At 36.3% G+C, this 17,998-nt stretch overlaps 1 pseudogene; it reads left to right on the top strand.

Moving 5' to 3' along the window:
- Positions 1-264: 264 nt before the first annotated feature.
- On the top strand, positions 265-4,937 carry LOC118990070 (40S ribosomal protein SA-like; annotated as a pseudogene).
- The last annotated feature ends 13,061 nt before the right edge of the window (positions 4,938-17,998 follow it).

Here is a 17,998-nt window from a genome sequence, read left to right as displayed (position 1 = left end):
GATGCAAGTTTAGAGACCTCAAAACTAAATTTGAACAATTTCTTGCATTCGATCTGGAAGAACTGTTTTACAAACACATGTATGATACCACTGATACTTTTTTGTGTGTAGTTTCCTCCACTCAAGAGTAAGTTACTTGAATGTGAGTACTGCTTTTGATTAATCTTTATAGCTACAGCTTTTGGTAGAGAGTGCAGTGTAGGCACCAAGTAAAGATTCAAAACAAATGAAAGTACCAAGTAAACAGCTATCAGAGTATTGCCAATGAATGATGCTCTAGCCTTGAACTTAATGGCAGTGGCAACACAGATGGAGCAGGTTCAAGAGATGTATGGCATTCACTGTTGAATGACTGGAAATGCTGTTGGCCTACTTGCTGGATAAGGCCTGTGAAGGAAAGATAAAGAATACCATTATTTCAGTCTTCTACCTTATGTGACCCTGATTCAGGGAGAACGGGAGGAATCGAATGGGGTGAGGCTTGAAGGGGTACCTTCTGGTTTCATTCTTAATATGATGAATTTCAGATGCTTGTTGGATTTGAGTGTTTTGGAGCAGCTTAGGGGTTATAAAGTTACACAGTGTGTTATCTAATTAAGCCAACACCTTAGTATATTTCAATATTTGTTTTCAGTGCTGTAATATTTTATGTTTAATATTTGTTTTTTAATATTTTTGATATTTCAGTGCATATTTTTAATGTCTTAGTATCTTAAATATTTGATCAGTATTCTTGGTTTTTTGCTGTCCTAAATTTCTGATTCTATTAGCAGAAGTCAAGTTATTGTCATCCGAGTGGGATTGATGTGGCTGTTTGTACAGTGGCTTGTTTTCAAATTCACTACTTCTAAGTTCTACCCATAATGTGGGAAGTTGAATTGCCCCTATAAACTTGTGAAGGAATGTGCTGATGCAAACCTTAGTATAGATGTGCTGTAAAAAGAAGGAGAAACAGCACTTGACTTATTCACAGAAAGTGTCCAAATCTTCTGTCACCATCTTCATACACTACAAGCCCTAACTAAAGTTGATGTCATATTAAAATATGCCTGTCAGCAGGCATGCATTTTCATAGTTCATGATTATTAAACAGATACCATGTAATTGAAAATAAACAAGCATTATGCAAAGAAAGTGTTGTCAACAACTTGAAATGAGTTCAGAAGGTAACAAAGTCTCATTCGGTTTTTGACAGAGTAGCCCTAACAGATAGGAAAGAACACTTTAAATACTGAAGGGATTCTGTTCTCATGTCCTTTATTGTAACTCATCTTTCCATCTGTCCAGAGTTGCTATTTTATCCAGTACTTCCTTGTTTAGTATTATCCTGTCTTTACATTTTTGTTTGTAATCCACTCTGCAAGCCTAATTATTTCCCTGTCTCAGAGGAAGTGAATAATTTTAAAGTTAGAAGAGAAGCATCTGCAAAAATAGCAAATTCAAGTCATTTCATTATAATTAGTCTATTTGTCTTTTTATAATTTATGCCAAAAATGTATCAATATCTCCAAAGAATGAATGACTACCACCTGTCTTAAAAGATGAATACAGCCCCCAACTGCAATTATTTTCACTGCCTCAAATTAAAAAAAAATTGTGTTAATGAAAGTGTGAACTATTAATATGTATAACACTTTTCTGTTGTTTGCATAATTTAGTGAGTCACAGAAATTGTACTATTCAAGAAAAATAAAAATATAATTTTGAAAACTAAATTGTCCTTGATTTTCATCAATTATTAAGTGTGCATTTAATAAAGCACTCAGTGAGCATAGAAAACTATATATTCATGCATCTCAGTAGAGATACTGATATAGTTAAATGAATCAGAGAACATTATTTCTAAGGGTATGTAACATGGATAGTGCTGTTAATGTGTGAAATAAAGGTATAAAACTACAATGCAAAAATATACTAGTATAATATAAAGAAAATTTTAACAACAACACCCTCCCATGCCTGAGCATTAAGTACTTTATATTTTAAAGGTAAACAGAAGTCTATTTTATTAAACATCTATTATTGGGAATAGTGCCACTCCTTTCTCTTTTCATTTCTGTGCAAATGAAAATTTTTTTCATTTCAGAAAAAAATTTCTGCTTTGCTCCATTTTTTGAACACTTCCATTTTTATACCTAATGTGATACTTCAAACTCTGAAATATGGCACACCACATTTCACTATTGAACAGACTTCCTGCTCATGTATGATACACCCCCTTGCTCTCTTGCCCACACTTTTGCCTCAGTGCTCCAACATGGTGAGCACTTTGGGCTTCTTGTGAACCTGGGGTAAATATACTTAGATAATACCCAGAGCCCACCTTTTGTAGAAGCACTGGCCATCCTCCTTGCTGCTGCTGTCTTTTACCACTGATCTATTAGTGTGATGAACCTAGCATCCTTGTCTATGCACAGTTTGGGTACATAGATTGATTGCTTTGCAGATCAATCTATGTTTATATGTTCTTCATATATAAACATATCACACTCTTCTATTGTTTGTATAATTTAGTGAGTCACAGAAATTGTACTATTCAAGAAAAGTAAAAATATAGTGTTGAAAAGTAAATTGTCCTTGAGTTTCATCCATTATTAAATGTGCATTTAATAAAGCACTCAGTGAGCATAGAAAACTATATATTCATGCACATCAACTCTCTGTTTATATGTTCTTTTTCTTCATCATTTCTCTCATCTTCCCCACTCATTGCCACCCTGTCTACCAACACACCCAGTAAATTAGTACCAACATTTAGATTTTGGGTGAGTTAGAAGATCTCTACTTCAGCTTCTGACTTTAACCATGTTTCTGGTCCAGCTTTTACTGGATACTGTTGTTGCCAAGGGTAAGGGATAGAAAATGGTGGTTATAAAGTGCTTTAAAAATTAATGAATCCACTTGATAGGAAAAGGGGTAAATGGTAGAATTTGGTCACTTAGATTCAGTTTTATAAAATGAAAATGAGAAGGCTAGATTACATGTTTTCAGGGCTAATTTTAGCCAAATGCAGAGTTGTCTCTGTAACACAACATGATTGATTTTCTTATATGGCTTCTAAATAAACCATAAAGTCAATTTTTAAAAGATGTACATGTTGTTATAAAGAAGCTTATATAGTGAGAAGGCAGTGACTGTTTATTCTTCACAGAGATTGGTTATAATATTAGAATATTCAGTGGTTATCTCCTATCAACCTTGGGAAACTGTTCAAGTTTTGCTTCTGAGTTCCAGAGACATGAGCAAGAAATGACCCAGATCAAATTATTCTTGCAAAATAAGTTAAATTAAGCTTTGTTTGTAAGACTAAACTGCTTTTGTCTGCTTAGGAAATTTTCAAGGCTGATATCCACTTTTTAAAATTTTAATAGTTATGTCATTGAAAATATTTTCTGAAACTCATGATACCATACACTTAAAGTGGATGGACTGTTTTGCATTTAATTATATCTCACTAAAGGCACTTCCTCCTATTCTCCTTTATTCTCTCACTTCAAAGAACTGAGGGCTTATCATTTTTATCTTGCTAAACCTGATGTGTGTTATAAAACTCTCTACTTGCAGGGAGCTTTAGATTACACCGATTTTTAAATTTATGTTTTAATTTAAATTCAATAAACTAATCCTTAAATGGTTATTAACTCAGACATTTTTCTTACTTTACCCTTTTTACATAAATGAAAACATGTTCTTCACGTTTTTTTTCAAAAACAAATTTTCTTAAGAAAATATTTATTGAATGCCTACTAGTAAATATCAGGTAGTATAATAGATGCAATGGATAGAACAGTGAGGAAGATAGATAAAAAGCCATGTCCTGATGTATTAATATTAAGCGATATTCTAAGTAGAAAAAAATAAGCAGGAGGTGAGGATAGGGATACTGGGATAAGTTTCTTGTGTGTGTGTGTGTGTGTTTTGAAAAATCTGGAGAAAAAATGTGGAGAATGTGCTGACTGAACATAGACTTTAACTTTCTGTGCTACCAAGGGAAGCACATATGCTACACATATGGTGTTCTTGGTTCCCATGTAATTTAAAGGGAAACTTTCACAATATCCAGAGGCCTTGATGTCCTGCAAACGAAGGGGGAGGATGCCCTCAAATTTCTTGCCACAGGAATCTACTTAGATGGCACAACCTTGACTTCCAGGTGGAACAGGGCATCTACAAAAAGAAAAGTGAGGGTTTTTACATCATAAATCTGAAAAGAACCTGTGAGAAGCTTCTGCTGGCAGCCTGTCCCTTTGTTGCCATTGAAAACCCTGCTGATGTCAATGTCATATCATCCAGGAACACTGGCCAGCGAGCTGTGCTGAAGTCTGCTGCTGCCACTGAAACAACTCCTATTGCTGCTGCTTCACTCCTGGACCCTTCATTAACCAGATTCAGGCAGCCTTCCAGGAGCCAAGACTTTAGGTGGTTACTGATACCAGGGTTGACCACCAGCCTCTCACCGAGGTGTTCTATGTTAACCAGCCTACCATCACTCTATGTAACACAAACTCTCCTCTGTGCTACATGGACATTGCCATCCCTTGTGACAACAAGGGGGCTCATTCAGCGGGTCTGATGTGGTGGATGCTGGCCTGGGAAGTTCTGCACATGTGCGGCACCATCCCTCATGAACACCCATGGGAGGTCATGTCTGATCTCTACTTCTACAGAGACCCTGAAGAGACTAAGAAGGAAGAGCAGGCAGCTGCTGAAAAGGCTGTGACCAAGGAGGAATTTCAGGGTGAATGTACAGCTCCAGCTACTGAGTTTACTGCTGCTCAGCCGAGGTTGCTGACTGGTCTGAAGGCATGCAGGCATCCTCTGTGCCCATTCAGCAGTTCCCTACTGAAGATTGGAGCACCCAGCCTGCCACTGAGTATTAGTCTGCAGCCCGCACAGGAACACAGGCTATGAAATGGGTAGGAACAACCACTGAGTGATCTTAAACTGTTCTTCCAAGAACTCCTAACAGAATGGAAATAAGGTTGATGGAAAATAAACAGTTTAAAAAACATAGACTTTAAGAAGGAGAATAAGTAAGGCACGTGGAGATATATATATATGTACTCAATCATATATATGTATATATATAACACTTTTGAATTTTATTAAAAATTTTGTACCTATCCTAATGTGTTATTAGAAATACATGCATTAATATCTGGCTCATGACTGGCACAAAGTAGGAACATAATAATAATAGCTAATGACATAAAGGGACTACATAATATTTTATCTAAAGTAAGGTAATAAGTCTGAAATTAGTCTGGAGAAAGAGTTGTTAATCATTGATTTTCCCAAGTTTCATTCTGATTAAAAGGAGAGTGACAGGTTATGAAAACTGATCAGAGATAGAATAATCAACTTAGCTGCCCCTGAAAAAAATTATTATTGAGGGAGGAAGTGGAGAGGGATACCTTAAGGAGCATTTAATTGTGATATTAGAGGGTAGTCTTTGGTCTACGTTGCAATATATAAGTTACCAAGCTTTGGTTACGGTGAGTAGGGTACATCTGGAGAGGGAAGAGCTATATTGACTTAAATAATACAAAATCACTAGGACAGACACATGGACCAATGGAAGAGAATAGATAGCCCAGAAATAAACCCAAGTCTCTATGGTCAATTAATATTTGACAAAGGGGGGAAGAAGCATAAAGTGGAGTAAAAAGGGCCTGTTCAATAAATGGTGTTGGGAGCTCTGGACAGCAACATGCAAAAGAAAAAAGAAATTCAACCACCAACTTACACCATACACAAAAGTAAGCTGAAGATGGATAAGACAAATATAACTCACAGCACCATAAAAGCCTTAGAGGAAAACATAGGCAGGAAAATCTCACACATTCCACTCAGAAATATTTTCACCAATATGTCTCCTAGAGAAAGGGACATAAAGGAAAGAATAAACAAATGGGACTTTATCAAAATAAAAAGCTTCTGCACAGCTAAAGAAAACATCAGCAAAATGAAAAAGGAACCAACTGTATGGGAAAATATGTTTGCCAATGATGTCTTAGACAAGAATTTGATCTCTAAAATATATAAAGAACTCACGGGACTCCACTCCAGGAACACAAACAACCCAATTAAAAATTGGGCAAAGGACTTGAACAGACACTTCCCCAGGAAGGACATACAGAGGGTCTGGAGACATACGAAAGGAAACTTAGCACTGGTAGCCATCAGAGAGATGAAAATTAAAGCCACAATGAAATACCAGTTCTCACTGATGAGAACGGCCATCATAAACAAATGAACAAATAACAAGTGCTGGTTTTCCACAGTGCTGATGTAGCCACTGTGGAAAACCAGTATGGAATTTCTTCAGAAAACTAAAAATGGAGCTGCCTTTTGAACTGGCAATTCCACTGCTGGGATGATACCCTAAGAATCCTGAAACACCAATTCAAAAGAATCTATGCACCCCAATGTTCATAGCAGCACAATTTATGATAGCAAAGTGCTGGAAGCAACTTAAGTGCCCATCAGTAAATGAGTGGATCAAAAACTGTGCTACATTTACATGATAGAATACTATGCAGTAAAAAGAAAGAAGGAGCTCCTACCCTTCATGACAGCATGGATGGAACTGGAGAGCATTATGCTAAGTGCAATAAGCCAGGCAGTAAAAGACACATATCATATGATCTCACCTTCAAATGGAACCTAATCAACAAAACAAACAGGCAAGCAAAATATAACTAGAGATATTGATATGAAGAACAAACTGACAGTAACCAGAGGGGAGGTGGGAGAGGAAAATGGGGGAAACGGGGGAAGGGTCATCATGGACCATGTATAAAGGACACATCCACAAAGCTAAAGGGAGGTAGGATTGAGGGTGGGAGGTGGGGGTGGCTAGGGTGGGCGGGAGTGGTGGGGGGAGAATGGAGACAATTGTGCTTGAACAACAATTAAAAAAACACAAAACCACTAACATAGACTGCTAACTTATTCCTCTTGTTCTTTTCAAAATTAACTATGTTATTGATGAGAAATAAATGGAAATGGCATTCATATTTGCAAGACTCTATTTTTAACAGAAGTTCTGGTTTACGCATATATATATTTACTTTATCTTAGGTATTTACACTTAAAAGATTAACAAGTTATTTCTTGTTTAGAGCAATTTAATGATATACTTTGTATTATTCCTAGAAATTTATATTTTAACATTAAGTTTAGTCTATTTATAATAATTTTTAATTTGCATGTTATATTATTCTATTTTTAATGCTACCCAGTGCATGTGTGTGCAAGTGTGTGTATTCAGTGGTATTTAAAATGAAGTATATGATCTTTGCCTTTACAATTTCCAATCATTAATTATATATTGAGTTCAACCGGAACCTTATAAAACAAAAGCAGAAAATAAAGAGTTAAAACATAAGTATGACACTTGTTAAAATGCCAGCATCTACATTTGGCAGGTCAATTATATTATTTATAATTATTGCAAATAAGTCTGCTCTTAGGTGGAGAAAAACAATTTTCAATCCTAGCTGTTGCTAACCCTCAGTGTAGTCTCCATGTGGGGATTGCTAATCTGAGCCTTTATCTTAATACTTATAAAGCATTTGTGCCACAATTTATCATGTCTCTTATTTAAAAAAATATGAAATTGAAAACATGGAATTTGATTGTGATATTTGACTTGAATCCTATAATAATATTTTTATTTTATTTTTCTTTAATAATTACTTAGTGTTAAATATGTTTATGTTCAAGATCTCATTCCATTTTCTCAAAAACAGAATATATACTTATTTATTTATAAAACATTTCAATTCCTTTTAGCTAAAATATTACTTGTTTTTTAATCCTATTTTAAAGCTATGTGAGACGGATTAATTTAAAGTAGAAATATACCTAGTATATGCAAGTGGATCAACTTATTTAGTTAAAAATCAGTCAAAAATCTATCATGTTAATAAATGTGAATATAGTTCTGTTATTTGGAGAATCCATTCTGTAGCAGTGAAGAACTAAACATGCTTGCATCTTTTGTACTTTTAAAAATTAATTGACAAAATGGATTTTTATAGCCTGCTTTTCTGTCACCCAATGAATTTACTATTTCATATTCCAACAAGGTTAGTAGACAGTTTACCAACTGAATTGTACTGCAGTTACAGCTGGAATAAAAAAGGGTTACTTTTGCCCTTTTACTTCCAGCAGATAATTAAACCTTGTCTATAGTCTCAACTGTTACAAATTCAGTTTCTCTGTAGTTTATTCTTGTCTTCAATAGTAAGTGAAATAAACAACTGACACTCTTCCACACAAAGAGCCAGAGACAATCATTAATAGAACACTTTTGTGTTTAGGAGAAAAATCAATCCTCTAATATTCAATTTATCCAGTAAATCTTTTCCCACATATAACCATATGATTTACCATCAAGTAAAAAAATCAATTTAAACTATTATTAAAATGTCCTTAAAATGTGGCAAGCAGGGATGTGTTCCTATTGATTATTTTCCACAGTTGACATTTTTTTGAATAGGAAATATATGTACATGATTCAAAAGCCAAAATAATACAAAAACACAAGTTCAGAAGTCTTCTTAATACCCCAACCTTCCAATCCATTCTACTTCACTGTATACTGATATTTGTATCATATATTTCTTACCTTCTCAGTATTTATGCATATTTGAATATATATTCAGTAGCATCATGTTTTTTCAAAAAAGGTGGCATGCACAATATGTCATCTTTTTTTACTTTAAAATGTTACTGGAGATAATTTTATCTTGGTACATAAAGACCGTTAATTCTTTTTACGAATGCATGGTATTCCATTGTGTAGTTGTAGGCCAGGCTATCGAATCAATTTCCTATCATTTACACATGGTTTTCCAGTTATGTACTATTACATTGCCTTGATGAGTAACCGCATTTACATATCATTTAGAATAGATGTAGGCATTTTTGTAGGACAAATATCCAGAAGTCTGTATCATGAGTCAAAGGATAATTATATTTGTATTTTGGTAAATAATTTCAGATTTCCCTGCATAAGAGTTACAGCAGTTATTACACTTACCAGCAATGCATGATAATGCTGTTTTCTCACAGCCTCAAAAAAGGTTCTTGCTTTAATTTTGAAATGTGACAGGTGAGAAAACACATCTCTGTAGTGGGTGTTTCTATTTCTCTTTTTAAAGGTGAAAAATCAGAAAATTATTTTCTGTTTTTAAGATCATTTGTATTTGCCTTTCTGAGAATTGCCAGTACATGTTCTTTGCTAATTTATTTCTACTGGATTTTTGATCTCATTATTCTCGATTTCTAGAAATGTTTTATAAGTTAAGGAGGTTAGTCTTTTGTCTATGCTACTAACTGTAAAGATGTTTCACAATTTTTCATTTGTGTTTTGACTTTGTTTATGATGTAAAAATAATTTAGTAGAATTTATTACTCTTTTCATATAAGCCTTCAGATTTTGATTCTTTTGTTAAAAGTACTACCCACCTTCAGTATTTAAAAATACATTTATGTTGACTTATGATATTTGTGCCGTATTAGTTTTCACTTACATCTCTAATCTAATTTGAGTTAATCTTGGGGATTATTGTGACAGATAGGTAAAAAATTAGACACCTTTTAATGTTTTCCCATTGTCCAAGCAAGATTTATTTTAAGAATTCACTTTTATCAACTGATTTTTTTACTTAATTCTTATTCAAGTACAGTTTTCTGTTTTATATTCCCTGCCCTACCCCCCCCCCAGTGCTCCCCACCTCCCTCCCATTTCTGCCCCCCACCTTAACTATTGTCCATGTGTCCTTTATACTTATACATGTGAGTCCCTCCCCTTTTCCCCTATGATTCTCTCCCCTCTCCCTTCTGGACTCTGTCAGACTGTTCCGGATTTGAGTGTCATTGGTCATATTTTGCTTGCTTGTTTGTTTTGTTGTTTAGATTACTGTTAAAGGTGAGATCATATGGTATTTGTCTTTCAACGCCTGGCTTATTTTGCTCAGCATAAGGTTCTCTAGTTCCATCCATGATGTTGCAAAAGGTGAGAGCTCCTACTTCCTTTCTGTACCATAGAATTCCATTGTGTAAATGTACCATAGCTTTTTGTTCCAGTCATTTACCAATGAGCATCTAGGTTGCTTCCAACTCTTGGCTATTGTAAATTGTACTGATATGAACATCAGGGTGCATAGGTTCTTTTGGATTGGTGTTTCAGGGTTCTTAGGATATATTCCTAATGGTGGAATTGCTGGGTCAAAAGACACGTCCATTTTTAGTTTTCTTAGAAAGTTCCATACTGTTTTCCATAGTGGTTGTACCAGTCTGCAATCCCACCAACAGTGAACTAGGGTCCCCTTTTCCCCACAACCTCTCCAGCACTTGTTGTTTGTTTCTTTGTTTATGATAGCCATTCTCACTGGTGTAAAGTGGCATCTGATTGCGGTTTTAATTTGCATCTCTCTGATAGCTAGTGATATTGAGCACCTTTTCATGTGTCTCTGGATCCTCTGTATGTCCTCCTTGGAGAAGTGTCTGTTCAAGTCCCATTTTTTAATCGGGTTGCTTGTCTTCTTTGAGTGGAGTCAAGTGAGTTCTTTGTATATTTTGGAGATTAAATCTTTGTCTGAGGTATCATTGGCAAATATGTTTTGCCAAACAGTTGCTTCTCTTTTTATCTTGATCCTTTTTTCCTTACCCATGCAGAAGCTTTTAAATTTGATGAGATCTCATTTGTTTATTCTTTCCTTTATGTCCCTTGCTCTAGGGGACATATCAGTCAAAATCTTGCTGCGTGGAATATCTGAGATTTTCTTGCCAATGTTCTCATCTAGGGCTTTAATGGTTTCAAGCCTTATATTTAAGTCTTTTATCCACCTTGAATTAATTTTGGTGTGTGGTGTAAGTTGGTGCTCGAGTTTCATTTTTTCGCATGTAGCTGTCCAGTTCTCCCAATACCATTTGTTGAAGAGGCTATCTTTACTCCATTTTATATTATTGCCCCCTTTGTCGAATATTAATTGAGTGTAGAGAGTTGGGTTTATTTCTGGGCTCTCTGTTCTATTCCATTGGTCTCTGTGCATGTTTTTACGCCAGTACCAGGCTGTTTTGATTACAGTGGCCTTGTAATACAGTTTGATATCAGGTATTGTGATCCCTCCTACTTTGTTCTTCTTTCTCAAAATTGCAGCTGCTATTCAGGGTCTCTTATGGTTCCATATAAATTTTTGAAGTATTTGTTCTATGTCTGTGAAATACACCATTGGTACTTTAATAGGTATTGCATTGAATCTGTAAATTGCTTTGGGTAGTATGGACATTTTGATGAGGTTAATTCTTCCAATCCATGAGCATGGTATATGTTTCCATTTGTTTGTGTCTTCCTTGATTTCTTTCTTCAGTGTTGTGTAGTTTTCTGCATACAGGTCTTTAACCTCCTTGGTTAGATTTATTCCCAGATATTTTATTTTTGTTTTTGCTATATCGAATGGGATTCTTTTCTTGATTTCTGCTTCTGCAGATTCATCGTTAGTATACAAAAATACCTTTGATTTCTGGGTATTGACATTGTATTGCTCTGTTTTGCCAAATTCATTTATTAGTTCGAGCAGTTTTTTGGTAGAGTCTATCGGCTTTTCCATGTACACTATCATCTCATCTGCAAACAATGCCAGTTTTGTTTCCTCCTTTCCAATTTGGATGCCTTTTATTTCTTTTTCTTGTCTGATCACTGTAGCTAGAACTTCTAATACTATACTGAATAGAAGTGGTGAAAGCGGGCAACTTTGTTTTGTTCCTGATCTCAGTGGAAAAGATTTTAGTTTTTGCCCATTGAGTTTGATGTTGGCTGTAGGTCTTTCATATATGGCCCTTATTATATTGAGGAATGCTCCCTCTATTCCCACTTTGCTGAGTACCTTTATCATAAATGGGTGTTGTACCTTATCAAAAGCTTTTTCCGCATCTATTGATATGATCATGTGGTTTTTCTCCTTGGTTTTGTTTATGTGATGCATCACATTTATTGATTTACGAATATTGAGCCATCCTTCCACCCTGGGATGAATCCCACTTGGTCATGGTGTATGATCTTTTTGATGTATTGTTGGATGCAATTTGCCAATATTTTATTGAGGATTTTAGCATCTATGTTCATCAGTGATATTGGCCTGTAATTTTCTTTCTTTGTTGTGTCTCTATCTGGCTTTGGAATTAGGATGATGCTGGCTTCATAAAAAGAGTTGGGGAGTTTTCCTTCCTTTTGGATTTTTTTTTGGTATAGTCTGTGAAGAATAGAGGTTAGCTCTTCCTTAAAAGCTTTGTAGAATTCCCCTGTGAAACCATCTGGTTCAGGGCTTTTGAGTGATGGGAGTTTTTTGATTACTGCTTCAATTTCTTCTGCTGTTATTGGTCTGTTCAGGTTTTCTCCTTCTTTTTCATTGAGTTTTGGAAGATTATATTTTTCTAGAACTTTGTCCATTTCACCTAAGTTTTCAAATTTCTTGGCATACAGTTCTTCTGCATAGTAGTTTCTTACAATCCCTTCTATTTCTGTGGTATCAGTTGTAATCTCTCCTCTTTCATTTCTGATTGTGTTTATTTGGGTCCTCTCTGGTCTTTTCTTGATGAGCCTACTTAAAGGTTTGTCTATTTTGTTTAGCTTTTCAAAAAACCAACTCCTAGATTCATTGATGCTTAGAATTGTGCTTTTAGTCTCTATTTCATTTAGTTCTGCTCTGATCTTGGTTATTTCCTTCCTTCTACTTGCTCTGGGCTGTCTTTCTTGTTGTTCCTCAATTTCTTGGAGACGTTGGGTTAGGTTGTTTGTTTGAAATGTTTCTATATTCTTTAGGTAAGCCTGTATTTCTATGAACTGCCCTCTCAGGACTGCCTTCACTGTGTCCCATAAGTTTTGGGTTGTTGTGAGTTCATTTTCATTAGTTTCCAGAAGCTTTTTGATTGCTTCCCTAATTTCAATCTTGACCCATTCGTTGTTTAATAGCATACCACTCAGTCTCCATGCTTTTGGGCGCTTTGGGTTTTTTCCTGTGGGGTTGGTTTCCAATTTCAGTCCCTTGTGATCAGAGAAAATGCTTGGTATGATTTCTACTTTCCTGAAATTGTTGACACTCGTTTTGTGTCCTATCATTTGGTCTGTCTTTGAAAATGTTCCATGTGCACTTGAAAAGAATGTGTATTTAGCTTCTTTGGGATGGAGGGCTCTATATATATCAATTAGGTCCATTTCATCTAGAGTGTCATTTAATGCTGCAATATCTTTGTTGATATTTTGTTTGGAAGATCTGTCCATTTTTAACAGTGGGGTGTTAAAATCCCCTACTATAATTGTGTTGCTGTCAATATCTTTCTTGAGGTCCTCTAGGATTTTCTTCATATATTTGGGTGCTCCTATGTTGGGTGCGTATATGGTTATTATGTTAATGTCTTCTTGGTGGATCCTTCCCTTGAGTATTATGAAGTGACCTTCTGGGTCTCTCTTTATGGCCCTTTTTTGAAATCTATTTTGTCTGATATGAGAATTGCTACCCCGGCTTTTTTTTCTTGTCCGCTTGCTTGGAACATTTGTTTCCATCCTTTCACTTTTAGTCTGTAATGGTCTTTTGACCTGAGGTAGGTCTCTTGTAGGCAACATATGTGTGGGTCATGCTTTGTTAACCATTCAGCTATTCTATGTCATTTAATTGGTGCATTGAATCCATTTACATTTAAGGTTATTAGTGAAAGGTACTTATTCATTGCCATTTGTGTACCTGTGTTCCTCTCTGTCTCACTCTTTCCCTTCCTTTCCTTAAAGCAGCCCTTTTAGTAATTCTTGTAGAGCTGGTTTGGTGAAGGCCTATTCTTTTAGACTTCTTTTGTCTTGGAAGCTCTTTATTTGGCCTTCTATCTTGATTGAGAGCCTTGCTGGGTACAATAGCCTTGGTTGTAGGCCTATGTTTCTCATTACTTGGAATATTTCCTGCCATTCTCTTCTTGCTTGGAATGTTTCTTTTGAGAAGTCAGTAGCCAACCTTATTGGGACCCCCTTCTATGTTACTTCCCTTTTCTCCCTTGCTTCCTTTAGGATTCTCTCTTTGTCTTGGAGTTTTGCCATTTCAATGATGATATGTCTTGCAGTAGGCCTCTTTGGGTTCCACCTGCCTGGGACTCTGCGATTCCTGGATTCATGTGACTTTATCTCTCTTCAACTTAGGAAAATTTTCCGTTATTACTCTTTCAAGTAGGTTTTCTATCCCTTGTTGTTCTTCTTCTCCTTCTGGTATTCCTATTATTCGGATATTATTATGTGTCATATTGTCTTGCATTTCTCTTAAGCTCTCCTCAGTTTTTCTGATTCTCTGTTCCATTACTTGGTCTGTCTGGGAGATTCCCTGTCTTTGAGCTCGCTTATGTGGTCTTCTGCCTTATCAGTCCTACTCTTCATACCTTCTACTGTGTTCTTCAGTTCAGAAATTGTATTCTTCATTTCCTCTTGGCCTTTGCTGATGGTTTCTATTTCCTTTTTCATGTTGGTATAGTTTGCAGAGAGTTCATTGTAGCTCCCCTGTAGTTTCTGGTAGCTCGTTGTAAGCTCCTTGAATTTCCCAATAACCAGTGCTTTGAATTCAATATCTGATAGTTGACTTGCCTCTATTTCATCTAACGTTCTTTCTGAGACTTCCTCTTTTTTTTCATTTGGGGATTGTTTCTTTGTCTTCCCATTGTTTGTGATGCTCTTCTTGTTGGCTTCAGCTTCTTAAAGTGATCTGTTCTGGGTTCCTGGGTTTATGGTGTGAACTTCTGTGGTAGGATGCCTGTGAGATTCAGTGGTGCAGTCTCTTGCAGGTATCTTGGTGTTCTCCACTTCCACCTACTCCTCTGGTTGGTTTCCAGCAGGTCAAACCTTTTCTTCTGGTCTCCCTAGCTGCAGCAGCCTGAGGGGTTATTAGTGTGGCCTTTCTCTCGTCTTGGTGAACTTAGCTGGTCTTGCCAGTGCCCTCCCAAGATCCAGACTGGTGCCACTCTCCCATGCCCCACCGAGAGCAGATTTTCCCCCAGGCTTTCCATCCCTGGTCTGGCGTGAGTGCGTGTGCTCCCAGCCAGGCTTTCCTGGTCTCGCAGGCTTGAGCTTGGACCTTTCCCTGTACTGTGGCTCAACACACAGGGCAACTCACAATTCTCTCAAGTCCACAGCCATAATTGACCCCCCATAGTTCTCAGCCTGCTCCAGGCTGGTTAGTGAGGGAAATGATGGCTGGTTCTCTTTCAGGGGCCTTGCCAGCAGCCCAAGGCTCCCTGAGACTGTGGGAGAGCCGGTTCAGGCCCCACACCATCAGGAAACCATCGGGGACTCTCAGTTCCCCAAGCCGAGGGCTGGCATAGGCCCCGCGGCACAGGGAAAGCACGGCCAACCTGCAGTTCCCTAAGCCAACAGCCACAGCTTGATTCCTGGTGCTTCCCAGTCTGTGCCGGCTGAGTCGGGATGGAGCTGGCGACTGGCTCTCTTCCAGGGGTCCTGCCTGCAGCCTGAGACTCCCCAAGACTGTTAGGGAGTCAGCACAGGCCCCGAGACACAGGTAATGCACCGGCAACTCTCAGTTCTCCAAGGCCATGTGTTATCAGAGCTCTCTGGTTTGCTTCCGAATGCCCACTCCTCTTTTTGCCACTACTGGCAAACCCATCTCTCCTGGTGTTTTCTAATCTGTGCCCTGCCAGATAGGGAGGGTGCCAGTGACTAGTTCTCTCCCAGGGTTGTTGTTGCCCACCCTCGGCTCTCAGATACCAGGGCGGTCAGCCAGGGCCCTGGCGTGTCCTGGCAGAGGGCCTGCGGACGCCTCTGCGCTGCTCCCTCATACCTTGTTGATCTGCGGTCGCCTCCTCTCCTCAACCTCTGGTCATTCAGTGTCCGCTACACTCCCTGGGGTCCTGCCTTCTTATATGTTGTGTCCCTGTTCGGCATCTGCTGCGCTACTCTGTAGATCAGCCCGATGTTTCTCTGGCATGTGGAGGGAAGCAAAATCCTTTGTCCTACTCCGCGGCCATCTTCCTCCGAGTCCCCAACTGATTTTTTATTGTCACCTTTATTATATCCTGATTTCTATGTTTATTTGGGTGTGTTTCTGAACGTTGCACCTTATTTGATTGCTTTCTCTATTTATATACAATTATAACATGCTTTTAATTATTGTGATTTTAAGGTATACTTTAACTTAGTAGAGAGCTAGTGTCCCCTAATAGATTTGTTTACAATGTTTTCCCACTTTTTTTGCCTACATATGTTCCCATGTAAACATTCAATAATATGTGCTTAATTTTAGAAAACAAACCAAACACAGCAGCAACAAAACTGTTAGTAGTAGAGATAACATTAAGTTGTTATTTATAAATTTCATAAGATATAAATTTACTTTTGGAGAAGTAAAAATCTTTTCATTGTTGAATCTTCCTGGCTATGGTATGTTTTTCTATTTGTTCAACTCTACTTAGGTCCTTCAGAAAACCTGTAGGTTTCACTTTAGATTTATTTCTATCTACATCTTTATTTGTTGTTGATATTGTAAAGAATGGAATCTCATTTTATTTGATTTCTTAAGTGTACCTTTTTATGTAGAAGATGTCTATTGATTTCGCAATGCTAACTTTAGTTTCCAATAACTTATTATTGTAGTAGCTTTTCATATCATTCTCCTGGAACTACACAAACGCATTCTTATCATTTGCCACCAGAAATAACACTTACCTCCTCATTTTACACTGTTACAGATAAAATTTCTTTCTCTTGTTAATCTCACTGGCTGATATATACAATATGTATAGCAGTTGTGGTATAAGCATTTTGTCCTCTTCCTGATTTTAACTGCAACATGTGCAATGCATTATAATTAATATGTTTGCTTGACATTTTTATGACATCTGTTGAATTCTATTTTATCAAGATATTCTTATTTTGTTTTAAGAAGAAATAGGTTTTGATCCAATCTAAATGTGCTTTCAACATTAAAAATATATTAATTTGCATTGACTTGCATCAGTGTACTGCATTAGTGAGAGGCAAGTGAGAATTTATTCTGTAGTTTTCATTATTTGTACTTTTATCAAGTTATGGATAAAATTTTACTCATGCTCTATGAAAATAATTTTAAAATAATTTATTTTTACATTCTCTTGAATAGGTGAATTACTGTTAGAATAATGTGTTTTTTATAGATTTGGGAGGATTTTATGTGAAACCATCTGAGCTTGGTGTTATTTATAGGAAGGTGGTTATTATTTTATATATAAATCTCAAGTTCTCTAAGGAGATTTATGTTTCCACTTTCTGTTCTCGTAATACTTTTGGTAGACTTTTTCTGTAATGTTATCCATTTCTTTTATGTTTTCTACATGAGGCAACCTAAAATAGCTGTAAATGTTTCTTTTCTGAATTCCATTAGTGATTTTGATTGTTCATATTATTTCTAATTTTGTGTTAAGGGTGCTGATAGTTTATTTTATTGGTTTTTGTTTTTGCTCCTTGATTTAATCTGAAACTTAGAAAAATTAAGTGAGTTGTGTCCACTTGCATTTATTTAAATATGTTTAGCGTTTTGCAGTCCTTATTAATATTTAGGACTTTAAAAATTTTTTGTTTTAGTGTTACTATTAAACACAGACATTTATATAATATCTTTAGTCTTTAATCTCATTTTTAAGGCAGTCTGTTATGAGCAACAATGAAATTAACTAGCTTGTATATTCCGCTCATTCTACTCTTTGCATTTCCAATTTGTTCAACAATATTGTCTTTTATAATAGTTACTACCACTATGTTCAACATTATACTAAAGACATCTGTTAGTATAGATGACAGCAAAAAATGATAAAATTAAATGAATGGATGAATAAATAAAAGGCACACAATTTGATTGGGCAATAAAGAAATAAAACTATATTTGCAGATCATGTGATTATATATGTGGAAAACTGTAAAAAACTGTGCAAAAAGTTATTACAATTAATGGGTACACTTAGCAAA

Source organism: Sturnira hondurensis, unplaced genomic scaffold (genome assembly GCF_014824575.4).
Source record: "Sturnira hondurensis isolate 20B ecotype Veracruz unplaced genomic scaffold, ASM1482457v3 Scaffold0000856, whole genome shotgun sequence".
Taxonomy (NCBI): Eukaryota; Metazoa; Chordata; class Mammalia; order Chiroptera; family Phyllostomidae; genus Sturnira; species Sturnira hondurensis.
The sequence above is the reverse complement of the archived record's forward strand: the minus strand, read 5'-3'. Positions and strand labels throughout refer to the sequence as shown.